Source organism: Schistocerca piceifrons, chromosome 1, assembly GCF_021461385.2.
Source record: "Schistocerca piceifrons isolate TAMUIC-IGC-003096 chromosome 1, iqSchPice1.1, whole genome shotgun sequence".
Taxonomy (NCBI): domain Eukaryota; kingdom Metazoa; phylum Arthropoda; class Insecta; order Orthoptera; family Acrididae; genus Schistocerca; species Schistocerca piceifrons.
In genome coordinates, this window is record NC_060138.1 from 1010935912 (window position 1) to 1010951136 (window position 15225).

General features: G+C 39.0%; 1 protein-coding gene across 1 annotated transcript in view; it reads right to left on the reverse strand.

Annotated features, from left to right (window-relative positions):
- LOC124777173 (parathyroid hormone/parathyroid hormone-related peptide receptor-like) overlaps positions 1–15225 on the reverse strand; it is a gene marked incomplete at its 3' end in the record, with an annotated part of 209890 nt that overhangs the window by 63003 nt on the left and 131662 nt on the right. The gene's annotated exons all lie outside the window — the stretch shown is intronic.

Below are 15225 nucleotides of genomic sequence, written 5' to 3' on the forward strand. Positions count from 1 at the left end.
GCCTTGCCAGCAGCTTTAGAGGCGTCATTTTTTTTCTTTTTTTTTTTTTTTTTTGAGTCATCGGTTTTCTAAACTATTTGATGCCGCCCGCCACGAATTCCTCTCCTATGCCAACCTCTTAATCTCTAGTAGCACTTGCAGCCTACGTTCACAATTATTTGCTGGATGTATTTCGATCTCTGTCTTCCTCTACCGATTTTGCCCTGTACAGCTCCCTCTAGCACCATGGATGTCATTCCCTGATGTCTTTACGGGTGTCCAATCATCCTGTCCCTTTCCACATATTCCTTTCCTCTCCGATTCTACGCAGAACCACCTCATTCATAACCTTATCAGTCCATCTAGTTTTCAACATTTGTCTGTAGCACTACATCTCTTCTGTTCTGTTTTCCCCACAGAAGAGGAAGTTTCTTCCTCAAGTTAAGGTCTAAGTTTGATACTAGTAGACTTCTCTTGGCCAAGAACGCCCTTTTTGCCAGTGTTGGCCTGGTTTTGAAGTCCTCCTTGCTCCGTATATCATCGTTTATTTTGCTGCCTAGGTAGTAGAATTCCTTAACTTCACCTACTTCGTGACCATCACTCCTGATGTTAAGTTTCTCGCTGTTCTCATTCTTGCTACTATTCATTACTTTCGTCTTTCTTCGATTTATTCTCAATCCATACTCTGTACTCATTAGACTGTTCATTCCATTCAGCAAATCATGTAATTCTTCTTCGCTTGCACTCAAGACAGTAATTTCATCAGTGAATCGTATCGTTGATGTCCTTTCCCCTTGTATGTTAATAGCTCTCCTGAACATTTCTTCTATTTCCATCATTGCTTCTTCGATGTACAGATTGAACAGTAGGCGCGAAACACTGCATCCCGGTCTCACTCTCTTTTTAATCCGAGCACTTCGTTCGTGGTCGTCCACTCATATTATTCCCACCTGGCCCTTGTACGTATAGTGTATTACCCCTCTCTCTTTATAGCTTACACCTATTTTTATTTTAAATTCGAACATCTTGCGCCATTTTACATCATCGAATGCTTGTTCCAAATCGACAAATCCTATGAACGTTTCTTGATGTTTGTTTAATTTGCTTCAATTATCAACCGCAACTTCATAATTGCCTCTCTGCTGCGTTTATCTTTCCTAAAGCCAAACTGATCGTCGCCTAGCACGTCCTCAATTTTCTTTTTCATTCTTCTGTATATTATTCTTTTCAGCAATTTGCATGCTTGAGCTGTTAAGCTGATTGTGCGATAATTCTGGCACTTGTCCGCTCTTGCAGTTTTCGGAATGGTGTGGATGATATTTTTTTTTTAGAAAGTCATATGATATGTCACCTGAATCATACATTCTAGACACTAACGTGAATAGTCGTTTTTTTGCCACTTTCCCCAATGATTTTAGAAATTCTGATGGAATGTTGTCTATCCCTTTTGCCTCATTTGATAGAAAGTCTCGAAAGCTCTTTTAAAATCAGATTTTAATACCAAGCTCAAACTTTTCTACCTCAAAAAGCATTTCTGTTGCAGGGACACAGAATACAAGCAAAATGTTCAATCATCTAGTAACCGAAAATTTTCTGATTTTTACTTTTTAACTAACTATAATCAAGAAGCAGCTTTATCCGGAAAGCCATTTTAGTTGATTTTAGCAGTTTCATTGGGTGGCGTTTCTGTTATACATCCTGCCAATAATTTTGTGACATTCGTGTGCCTATCACATTATGCTGAATATACTGAAGTTCGTACAGGCTATCGTTTTTACCTACAACAATAATTTTTGTTGTTGGCTTCATGAGTCAGCTACCGCCATCCTTGACAGCAAGTTATGTAGTGGCGTTCTACGAGGACATGCCTCGTTCATCCCTAGCAACGGGTACACAATAGAAGTAACTAGTTCAATGCACAATTTAGCGTCTGCAGAAGCGATGTTTGTCGATTAGTATTTCAAAGCAGTATGCGCATAATACGAATATCCCATTCTGCCTCGGAATGCATGACGCTATGAAATTTGCTGAAATACAGAACCATGTATCAAACCGAGTTGCTGACCACACGCATCTCATGCTTCTCAGCTTATTTTTGATACAATCTGTCTTATTCTGTACGTTTTCTTTCAAGAATTCAGAACGGTATGCTGGAAAGTTTATGAGGAGTTATACTTTCTGAACAGAACTGCTAACAGGTGAAAGCAGTGAGGGAATCGGGAGGGGTTGCTGGATAACTGTTATGGTAAGAACAGTTCCCAGATCATTCAATAGCGATTGACGAAATGCAGTCTCCAGAATGAGATTTTCACTCTGCAGCGTAGTGTGCGCTGATATGAAACTTCCCGCCAGATTAAAACTGTGTGCCGGACCGAGACTCGAACTCGGGACCATAGACCACTTATCCGCGAAAAGCAAAGGTGCGGAGTTCGAGTCTCGGTCCAGCACACAGTTTTAATCTGTCAGGAAATTTCGAAATGCAGTCTGTTGATAAAAATCTGTAACGAATTTCAACACAAGAACAATGCCAGAAATTTATTGTATTAAGTATTCCTGTGTAGGGATTTGGTGCAGATTTATTATTTTAAAATTTCTCATTATTTACCAACCGAGCCTCCGATTACGATCTAAGCGACTGGAAGATAGGTTAGGGGGGAGAAGGTTCCGAAGCCATAAATCTACCCCGTTATGAAACCATTTAGGAAAGACAGTTTGTGTTATACGGCCAAGACACGAGGCTTCACTTTGCCATCGTGCTGATCTTAGCACTCAACAAGAAGCCGTTACGTCGCCGTACTCCGCGCGGCTGCAACTGCCTGCGGTCTTCAGCTGAGGTTCCGCCGTGTATCTATTTAATATTCATGGCTGCTCTCTTGCGTAACTTCTCATTACGAGCGGTAATGCTCCTTGGAGCACTCATTACGTGTTATGAGATAGCTAGTACTTGGCATCTTGGGTTCTCTCGTCTCTAACGAAACTTAATGAAGAACCAAAACTTTCGCACGAGCATCTTGTACGGAAAATATTCATTGCTAATATTCATTCACAAGTCAGCGTAAGAGGTTTCTCCACAAACATCAGTCACGACATGGCATTATTTTTTTCGAGGGTTATGACTACATAGATTTGAAATTACACGGATATTTCAGTGTTTTCATACTTGTCGTATGAGGTTTGAACGGACTGTATCACTGCTACCGCCGTTAGGCGTTCATATGTGTAGCAGTGGTCACCTCTTGAAGAAAATCTAAGCTGACTTGTACGTCAGCGGTCGACTTCATATTTTGTGCCCGCAGATTGTAAGTAATTGTTTTTGGTTTATATAACAAAACTGACAAAATTTGATCAACTGCAAAATGCTGAACATTGTTTGGAAACACAGGAATTAACACAAAACAGGGCTTTATTGGCTTCTAATTTGGGTATGGTTTAACAATGAACGTGCACAAGTACTTACGAAATCTACTGTGTGAGTGACCAAAATTAAAGCAATGTGTCACGTAAGAAAGCGACAACGTTACTTATTTCAATAGATTTACAAGTTACGAGAATTATGATTTTTTTTCATTGGGTGTTTGTTTTAACTTGAGACAGTTAGTGATCTCGGGATCAATTCTGTATTTGCAAATGTGAACTCCTCATTTGTATTGAATATTCGGATTCTACGCCATAAAATACATACGGTTTCCTCAAACCATTATTTCCCGTTCACGGCAGATTGGACAAATATCAAATGTGCCTGTTTTTGCAACTAAGAACCAATGCATCTGATTCTACACTCCATATATGATGTAACTGTAAACTTCTGCGCTGTAACAGTTGAGATTTATGTTGAAACGTTACTTGAGTGCTGTAAATGTGATTATACAGTACAAATAATATGGCTAGACATTGATAATTAGCTTATTTACAAGATAACTTATTTTTCTGCTCCCTACTGGGTAGGTTGTGGTGAATCACCGAACAATTGAAATGCTTTATTTTGGTGGACACCCTCGAAACTCGGCCTCAGGGCGACTGATTTCGGTGTGTGTTTCCATCCAACCACCGTGACCCTCTTCCTGGCCGCTAATCGGCTACCGGAGGGATGCAAACAACAACCATTTTAATAATGTGAAATTATAGTAGCACGCGCACCTGCCATTGATGCTCACCGAAATCAAGCATTCCAGTGGCGAGAGGCACGAAAACTCACTGAAATCAAGCACCCTAAGGATGAGAGACAAGAAGACCTACCGATATCAAGCATACCAGTTGGAACAGTAACCTATTAAATCAACGTCGTCGTTCCCGGATCACGCTATACGTAGTTTCCAACCAGAAACTGAAACTACTAACAGTATTGTACTGTAAAATCAAATTTGCAATACTAAAGTAAATTTCGAACACAAGGTTTTACATTTATATCGCCAAAGAAATGTAAAATGAAATGCTTCGGTTCTTAATTGCAAAAGCAGACACACTTGATATTTGTAGATTGTAGCACTATGTACTACTATTGAAAGACAATGGTTTGAGTAAATCGTACGTAATTTTTGGGGAGAATCCAGTTATGCAATAATATGGAAGTGCTACTATTTAAAAATACGGTTTACTCTGCTGCACAGCAGGTGGCCAGTTGTAGAAAATGAAGATGCCCCTTTGCTAAAATTAACTTTGTAAATTTTTATTGTGCGATGCGTCGTTTTCAAGATATTAGTTGCCTAAGTTAAAACAGAGTTTCCGTATATTGTGAATTAATACCAAAACTGTATTCTAATATTGTAAAAGCCTGTGGGTGGAAGGTAGCAAGTCGCAGCAGCTTCTCTGAACTGCCATGTGCTGGAGTACGAGACATGGATGCTAACGAACGCCTAACGTATCGAAGTTGGGGCTGTGCAGCCAAGGAACGGCCGTAACATAGAGTCGAGCACTTCTAAAAGGGCCAATAATTCTGTTCATCTTCTTGTTGATATTCAGAATCAGGGGGGATTTTTCAGAAAGATGAGTTTTGGGTTCGGAATCGACTCAGTATCGACAGAGTATTATAATCTACGAGTTAATGATAATAGAAAAGCTATTATCTATGGGATATATTTGGTACATCTTACTGTTTTCAGTGGCTGTATTCCTATTAATGTTGCTTTCAGTTTTTCGGTATCTCCATGTTTAGGAAAAAGGAGGCGAAACCGATACTCACAACATTAATATTCAATACGAGTACTGGTTTCCATTTTGGGAGTACAAAGGTAATCAGGAGTTGATCGTGAGCTAAATTATAAAGGGCAGTCAAATGAAAATGAGACAGATGGAAGAAAACTAAAATAGTTATTATTTCATAAGTAATAACCATGATTGTTACACATTTACCCCACTCTGAGACAAGACAGTCAATGCCCTCAAGAAAAAATGTTTGCGGTTGCCTACGGAACCATGATTTTACCCAAGCGTGCACCTCTGCGTCCGAAGCAAATCCACGGCCACGAATGTCTTTCTTCAGCGCTCTAAAAATATTGAATTTGCATGGGGAGGGATCAGAATTGTATGGAGAATATGCAACGGCTTTCCAGCAAAACGTCTGCAACGTAGTCGAGACAAACTTAGCAACATATGGGCTTGCAAAACTTTAAAAACCTCAGCGCGAGAATGAGCTCTGCAACGAGAAAACAATTTGATCAACGAGTTCTGGGAGCCTAAAATAAACCACACAGACCAATATCAGTATCGAATGCATAGATATTTCGGTCGCAAGGCTCCTAGTAATTCCTAATAATGTTCGTCCCCACGTGTCTGTGTGGGGGGGGGGGGGGGGAGTGGCTGGTTTGGGGTGGGGGGGGGGGGGTTGGGGGAGATTGAGGGAGTGAAAAGACAGTGTCATATCGGCCCATCTCTGTAACGGTCCAAGAAATTTTTACTGAACTTTTCACATGTGTCACATGCTAACTGGAAAAAAAAAATTACTGTCTCAGTAAGACCACCACAGTGGGGGTGGAAAGTGGTGATGTAAAAGCATGACTCAGGGAGTTCTGTAGCAACTAAAACAAAATCTGATATTTGCATTAGTAATTTTTTGTACAAAAGTAATGTGGATATGGTATGTTCTAAAATAGCAGAAATGTTACACAGGCGAATGCATGTAAATCACGAAATTCTGTTAGACAAGCTCAAGTATTGTGGCATGAGTGGGACAGTGCACAAATGGTTTAATTCGTACCTAACTGGAAGAGTGCAGAAAGTTGAAATAAGCAGTTCTCATAATATGAAAAGATCAGCACATTCCTCAAACTGGGGAACTGTCAAGAATGGGGTTGCACAAGGATCAGTCTTGGGTCCTTTGTTGTTCTTAATATATATTAATGACTTTCCATTCTATATTCATGAAGAGGTAAAGTTAGTTCTCTTTTCTGATGATACAAGTATAGTAATCACACCTGACAAACAAGAATTAACTGATGAAATTGTCAATAATGTCTTTCAGAAAATTACTAAATGGTTCCTTGTAAACAGACTCTCACTGAATTTTGATAAGACACAGTACATACAGTTCCGTACAGTAAATGGTATGACGCCATTAATAAATATAGACCTTAATCAGAAGCTTGCATATGGCATCATATTTTGGGGTAATTCATCACTGAGGAATAAAGTATTTATTGCACAAAAGCGTGTAATCAGAATAATAGCTGGAGTCCACCAAAGATCATCCTGCAGACATTTATTTATGGATCTAGGGATATTCACAGTAGCTTCTCAGTATATATACTCTCTTATTAAATTTGTTATTAACAACCAAATCCAATTCAAAAGTAATAGAGGTTTGCATAACTACAATACTAGGAGAAAGGATGACCTTCACTTTTCAAGATTAAATCTAACTCTGACACAGAAAGGGGTGAATTATACTGCCACTAAAGTCTTTGGTCACTTACCAAATGGTATCAAAAGTCTGACAGATAACCAACAGGTATGTAAGAAGAAATTAAAAGAATTTCTGAATGACAACTCCTTCTACTCCATAGAGGAATTTTTAGATATAAATTAAGAAAAAAAGGAAAAAAACCAAACAAAAAAATTATAAAAAATTATAAAAAAGTTGTTATATTAACTTAATTACGTTGTTAAATTAACTTAATTGTGTCATGTATTGGAAAATTGGACTCATTCCATATCATTACGAAATATCGTATTATGATCCATGGAACTAGTATTAATCTAATCTAATCTAGCAGGCGAAGCTGCGGGTGAAAAGCAATTAGTAACACATGAATGGTTCCCTTTTCTGCCGCAGTTAATTTCCTTTTTCTACAAAAATAAAAGTTCATTATTATTATGGGCAGCACTATTTAAATAGCAATTAAGAGTGGTTATTAATAACTCTACAGATATATTAAGGAAAGAGCGGAATGAGGTGGGACGTTGAAAGCTGAAAGAAGTTGTTGAGGCGGCCGAATCACCGTGAAACCATCAGTGTGGCCGAGCGGTTCTAGGCGCTTCAGTCTGGAACCGCGTGATCGCTACGGTCACTGGTTCGAATGCTGCCTTGGTCATGGATGTGTGTGATGTCGTTAGGTTTAAGTAGTTCTAAGTCTAGGGGACTGATGACCTCAGATGTTAAGTTCCATAGTGCTCAGGGCCATTTGAACTATTTTTTTGTGAAACCATCACGAGCTGTTAAGACACTCAGTCGATACCAATTACGAGAATATGAAATGATGCAACAGCGGTGCAGCTGACTCTTCGAGAGCCAAAAGTGAAAAAGGAAGACAGTTTTACTCACTTAGTTGCAGTTGAATGGTGGATGTTGAAATATTGAAACAGTAGTGCATTGATCATATTCTGGTGTTGCAGTTCTTCTACTTATGTCCGTGCTTGCTTTGAAAATAGGACGAGGAATTCTGCCTTGTGCCAGACGCCTTTTACTGTTCTGTTTTATCTAGAAATTTTTCAGCACTTTTTGTGCTATCTTCAGTGGGTTATTTTCTATTTTCTTACTTATACGATGCTATTGGACATTTATGTTACATAATCTACAACTTCTCATGGTTTTCATATTGCAGTGCTTTCTCATATGTTGTTCGCGAAGTGAATACGCTGATTCCGTAACCTATGGTCACTTGACAATACACTTTCTCCGATTTTTCAAAACATATGCCTATGTTTTGAAAAGTCGAAGAAAATGCAGTGTCAAGCCACCATAGGTCACGAAATCAGCGTATTAACTTGAGAAAGCACTACAACATTAAAACCATAAGAATTTGTAAATTGTGTAGCAGAATAGCTACCAACATAAATTTCCAATAGCATCATGTTAGTAACAAAATAATAAATAACCCACTGAAGGTAGCATAAAAAGTGCTGAAACATGTCTGGGTATAACAAAACAGGAGAAGGTGTCTTGCATAAGGCGGAATTTCTCGTAATTGTAGTGAATTCTTTGTATTGGTGTAAATTAGAGATTGGTACCAGATTGTGACTAACAGTAGATTTTGATTTATGAATCTGACGTGGCAGAAGTTGGGATGAATTGTGTTGCACATAGAACAATTATTTTGGATTCGTGAATTAACAAATAAGGAGGTGTTTTAGTACGTAAAATACATTAAAGTATAAAACATATCTTTCAGCGGATAGTTGCTGAGCAACAAGACTTAAGCGACATGAAAAAGGGGTATGAGGAGAAAAAAGAGGGACAGAAGATATTAAGAAATAGCTTAAAAGATAGTTTCAATAGAACAAGTACAATAATTATGTTCACGTTCTGGAGAAGTTGTTTGGTTCAAAGACTCTCACGACGTACCTTAGGGTTATTGCTAAAAAATGTGACATAAGAGAGAAAGGCGAAAAACGCAATAAATTAAACGAGAATATTAAGATATACAAGAAGGACACAAGGGAAAGATTCTGTAAATCGTTAAGGGTAGCAAATAAGTACCGAAACAGATTACAATTTTAGGAAATGTTGTTAATTGAAGGTTAGGGACGACAGGAGAATGGGTCGTTGATAAGCTAAAGCAAATCAGTGTTCCGCTGAAGGAAATTATTTTTTTCACTAAAAGTGGGAAATGTGGCCTAGAAACCAACCAGAATGGTGAAGTACTTTATCATTCCAATTTCAAGTAGTAAGAAAAAAGTAATAATCACTATTGTAATGGTGCTAATTCAGTCGGAGACAACAGGTCACAAACTCCATGTAATAGAAATAATGATAAATGACTAGCAAAAATAAACTGAACTCGGTGGAAGACTAGAGGTCAGAAATAATAATTATTTACATTGCTTTCCCCAGTTCAAATCAAACAGCAGAGTCTTTCCAATCATTTTCTTATATTCCTTACGTCACGAGAAACGTTAGGTTCATGATTAGTCATCTAAAAAGTAACGCTTCCAAGTGGGCTATGTTTGCCATATATCGGTTTGCCATTATTGAAATCCTTACCCAAGCCTTGAAAACCAAGTATTGGGCGGAGAACGCACAGAGAACACGGAAGCTTACATTGACCTTCAGAAATCTGATCATAACTTGGGTGGATACAGTAATTTTTTGGAATGCCATCCAAACCAAGCTTTGTACTTAGATGAATCATTGGATTTAGCTGGATAAAATGGTAGAAAGTTCGAGATAGAGCTTCTTGATATTCAACATATAAGGACTAAGGAGCCTACAATGCAGATTAGTGGTAGCCGGTAGCAGGTTATGCGTCTTACTGGGTGTGGACTGAATGAAGAGTCATGATGTGTCGCTGTATTTACCAAGGGAAAGTCAACAGGTGGAAGATAAAATCTGAAATAGGGACAAAATCATGTCAAAGTGTTGAGGAAGAAGTGGCAAATCAATCATCATCATCATCATCATCATTTAAGACTGATTATGCCTTTCAGCGTTCAGTCTGGAGCATAGTCCCCCTTATAAAATTCCTCTATGATCCCCTATTCAGTGCTAACATTGGTGCCTCTTCTGATGTTAAACCTATTACTTCAAAATCATTCTTTACCGAATCCAGGTACCTTCTCCTTGGTCTGCCCCGACTCCTTCTACCCTCTACTGCTGAACCCATGAGTCTCTTGGGTAACCTTGCTTCTCCCATGCGTGTAACATGACCCCACCATCTAAGCCTGTTCGCCCTGACTGCTACATCTATAGAGTTCATTCCCAGTTTTTCTATGATTTCCTCATTGTGGACACCCTCCTGCCATTGTTCCCATCTACTAGTACCTGCAATCGTCCTAGCTACTTTCATATCCGTAACCTCAACCTTATTTATAAGGTAACCTGAATCCACCCAGCTTTCGCTCCCATACAACAAAGTTGGTCGAAAGATTGAACGGTGCACAGATAACTTAGTCTTGGTACTGACTTCCTTCTTGCAGAAGAGAGTAGATCGTAGCTGAGCGCTCACTGCATTAGCCTTGCTACACCTCGCTTCCAGTTCTTTCACTATGTTGCCATCCTGTGAGAATATGCATCCTAAGTACTTGAAACCGTCCACCTGTTCTAACTTTGTTCCTCCTATTTGGCACTCAATCCGTTTATATTTCTTTCCCACTGACATTACTTTCATTTTGGAGATGCTAATCTTCATACCATAGTCCTTACATTTCTGATCTAGCTCTGAAATATTACTCTGCAAACTTTCAATCGAATCTGCCATCACAACTAAGTCATCCGCATATGCAAGACTGCTTATTTTGTGTTCACATATCTTAATCTCACCCAGCCAGTCTATTGTTTTCAAAATATGATCCATAAATAATATGAACAACAGTGGAGACAGGTTGCAGCCTTGTCTTACCCCTGAAACTACTCTGAACCATGAACTCAGTTTACCGTCAACTCTAACTGCTGCCTGACTATCCATGTAAAGACCTTTAATTGCTTGCAAAAGTTTGCCTCCTATTCCATAATCTCGTAGAACAGACAATAACTTCCTCCTAGGAACCCGGTCATATGCCTTTTCTAGATCTATAAAGCATAGATACAATTCCCTGTTCCACTCATGACACTTCTCCATTATTTGTCGTAAGCTAAAGATCTGGTCCTGACAACCTCTAAGAGGCCTAAACCCACACTGATTTTCATCCAATTGGTCCTCAACTAATACTCGCACTTTCCTTTCAACAATACCTGAGAAGATTTTACTCACAACGCTGATTAAAGAGATACCTCTGTAGTTGTTACAATCTTTTCTGTTTCCATGTTTAAAGATTGGTGTGATTACTGCTTTTGTCCAGTCTGATGGAACCTGTCCCGACTCCCAGGCCATTTCAATTATCCTGTGTAGCCATTTAAGACCTGACATTCCACTGTACTTGATGAGTTCCGACTTAATTTCATCCACCCCAGCTGCTTTATTGCACTGCAATCTACTGACCATTTTCTCCACTTCCTCAAACGTGATCCTATTTCCATCATCATTCCTATCCCATTCTACCTCGAAATCTGAAACATTACTGATCGTATTTTCACCTACATTGAGCAACTCTTCAAAATATTCCCTCCATCTGCCCAAGGCATCCACAGGATTCACCAGCAGTTTTCCTGACCTGTCCAAAATCAATGGGAAGGTAAAATTAAATCTATATGTAATGGATCGTTAATATTAAAAGAGAAGAAAATGGAATACTTAATACAATTTTTAACGAATCATGCCCAGATATTTAGAGAGAGACATTGGGCCACCGAGGTTTACGAATGTAAATTAAAAATTGAAGATCTCGCAACATTTTTAAACCACCTTATCCTGTAGCAATGCCTGTCAGGGAGGCTGTGTAAATGTAGATAAGTGGAATGGTCAGCTGGAATATTATTGAAAAATCAGATAGTCCATATTGTATCTTATCATTCCCGACAAAAAACTCCAATTGCGAAAACTGAATGGAGTTAAATGCGCACAACCTTAATAAAATAGTCAAGATAGAAGGAAGCAGTTAAATTTCATAATTCAAAGTACTTATGTGCAATGGATTTGACATTTCGTTTTTGGCAGCTGCCTTTAAGCGTTAAGCACATGTGGAAATTTTTCTATCTTTGTGGCGTACCCGATGAAGTTAAAGCAATACAACATTCCTCTCTAGCTTTGTAGAAGACATATATTGAGAAAGAAAGAAGATATAACATACAGGACATAAAAAGATATGAAACAGCATGTTGTATTGGGGAAAGTACTGTTTAGGAAGGAAAGGGAAAGAAAACAGTAAGATAATAGACCTAAAACACACTGAAGAACCAAAGAAACTGGTAAGCCCGCTCAATGTGCTGTAGGGCCTCCGCTAGCACACAGAAGTGCAGCAACACGACGTGACAGGGACTCGACAAATGTCTGAAGTAGTGCTAGAGGGAACTGACACCATGAATCCAGTAGGGATGTCCAAAAATTCGTACGATGGGGTGTAGATCTCATTGCAAGGCATCCCAGATATGCACAATAATGTTCATGTTTGGAGAGTTTGGTAGCCATCGGAAGCGTTTCAACTCAGAAGAGAGGCCCTGGAGCCACTCTGTAACAATTCTGGATCTGTTGGGTGTCGTATTGTCCTGCTGGAATTGCCCAAGTCCGTCTGAATGCACAATGGACATGAATGGATGCAGGTGATTAGACAGGATGCTTACGTACGTGTCACCCGTCAGAGTCGTATCTAGACGTATCAGGGATCCCATATCACTCCAACTGCAAACGCCAACACCATTGCAGAGCCTCCACCAGCTTTAACAGTCTTCTGCTGACATGCAGGATCCATGGATCCATCCGGTTGTCTCCATACCCGTATACGTCCATCCGCTCGGAACAATTTGAAACGAGACTCATCCGACCATATAACACTACAACTCTGCGGCTGATCATAAATTATCTACGCGTTTTACAGAGTTCGTTTTATTAGTTGTGCTGAATATTATATTTCTAAATATGTTGTCAAGTTAGAAATGCTATTTGTTATTTGGGAAAGAGAATAAGCATACCATGTTAACATTTTATGAGTAGAAACACTGGCCAACTCAGGGAAAAGCGATTGTCAAAGAGCATAACAAATTGTAAATGCATTATCGCTGGGTGTGCGAACGCGCCAAAAATGTAGCAGCTCCGAGTCGCGAGGAGACTGTTGTAATCGTTGATTGTATGTATTCGCCGGTGTGGCTATGCAAAAGTGCGGAGATAAAAAGTCTGTTTCCAAAGTGCGGAGCAGTGAAAACTGGAATGGTTGTTTCGGCGGATGTTTAATATGGGCAGGCTATGTGTATGGCATTCATTGGGCACAGTACAAATGCAGCAACAGTAATTCACCTAACATCAAGAGTACTGTGGTCCCTTGTTATTGGCCATGGAATGGCAAGAAGAGCAACCTGCGCCCTATTTTACCGCTAAATGAAGCCGCTCGACAAACCAACGGCTTCATATAGTGAAGTATGATCTAGACGTTTTATAAGTACAATAGGCTGACCAGCGTTGTTGGAAATTTATTACTTAAATAACACTGTTTTCGTGCATAATGGCACGTAAATAATTTTCCTGATTGTTATCCAAGTAGTATCCATCCGATCTCTTTGTGCGAACCGAGATAATCAGAAAATGAACTGAAAATGAAGTGAACATTAATTTATTAGATTATCTAAACATAATTTTTCCAGTTTGTGGACAATTACGTAATAATGAAATCTTTGGCTGTAGTATGAATAATGTCAGAAATAGAATGAGCAAACGCCAGTATCAATTCATTTGCTAAAAATAGAGTAACTTCCATGATGAAAAGTTGGTAGAAAAACTTTACGCAGCTTGGACACTGAATTTCACTGTCAAAGCACAGTTTCTAATTTACAGCTTACAGCTTATAACTTTTATTGCAAAGAAATATCAGAGAAACTGCTAGGTAAATGACAGTCCTTACCAGTTAGTAAATACAAACAATCTTTCTGCTTGCTACAATTACGATAGTCAGCATTACGGTGAGTAACGTAACAAAAAGTTTCTGTCCACAGCCAATAAACAATCTTAATTTAACTGATCTTTGAAAATTAATACAAAATATTGTATGTGTTAGCTGTTTGATTATAATTTGACTACTATTATATATGTAGTTTGAAGTACTTGAAAGTGTGCGTTAGGTACTGTTCCTATGTCATGATGCCATTAACTATTCTTACGTAAGACTGGTTACGAGTATAAACTTCTGTTTCAATTTAGTTAGTCTTGTTCCAGTGAGGAACTGGCGATAGTTGGTTATTTTCATTAACGAAATACTTTGTAAAACTTTTCTCCAAATTTTCCAATAGCTACTGTTAATTAAAAATTAATTTACGTAATAAAAACATAAAAGTTGACCGAACTTTGTTTCTAATCGTTATTCCTAAAGTACTGAGCAGTGGCGATTCGGTTATGACTTCATCTACTTCTCTAGATTTTGCTTTATTCTTAGGAGTAGATGCCTTTTACCCACAGATTAATGACTTTAGGTACACGGTCATATAGAAAAGCCTAATTAGCCGGAGAGGTAGGAGGATTATAACCAGACAACATGTTTCCAGTCATCAATAGACCAGTTTCGGAGTTGACAGGTCCACGCGAGGCGTAAAGCTTTGTGTCGTGCAGTCATCAAGGGTACACAAGTGAGCCTTCGGCTACGAAAGCCCATATCGATGATGTTTCGTTGAATGGTACACACGCTGATACTCGTTGATGGATCAGCATTGAAATCTGTAGCAATTTGAGGGAGGGTTGCACTTCTGTCACATTGAACGATTCTCTTGAATCGTCGTTGGTCCCGTTTTTGCAGGACGTTCTTCCGGTCGCAGCGACGTCGAAGATTTGATGTTTTACGGATACACTCGTGAAAAGGTCGTACGGGAAAATCCCCGCTTCATCGCTACCTCGGGGATTCTGTGTCCCATCGATCTCGCGCCAAGTACAACACCATGTTCAAACTCACTTAAATCTTGATAACCTGCAATTGTAACGGCAGTAACAGAACTAACAACTGCGCCAGACAATTGTTTTCTTATATAGGTGTTGCCTACCGCAGCACCATATTCTGCTTGTTTACGTATGTCTGTATTTGAATACGCATTCTTCGGCTCTTGAGTGTAGAATTGTTTCAGAGAGATGTCTTAAGCTGACTAGCTTATGCGTCAAGTTGAGACAAGTGATAAGATAGAAACGAGATTCCTGTACTAAGGAAGGTAATGAAGAAGTAGATCTAACCGAATCAAGTAGATGCATAGTCGGTACCATTTGTAATAACTAATCTGAACTATAAAAGATTGTTGAAAGCTCTCTTGCT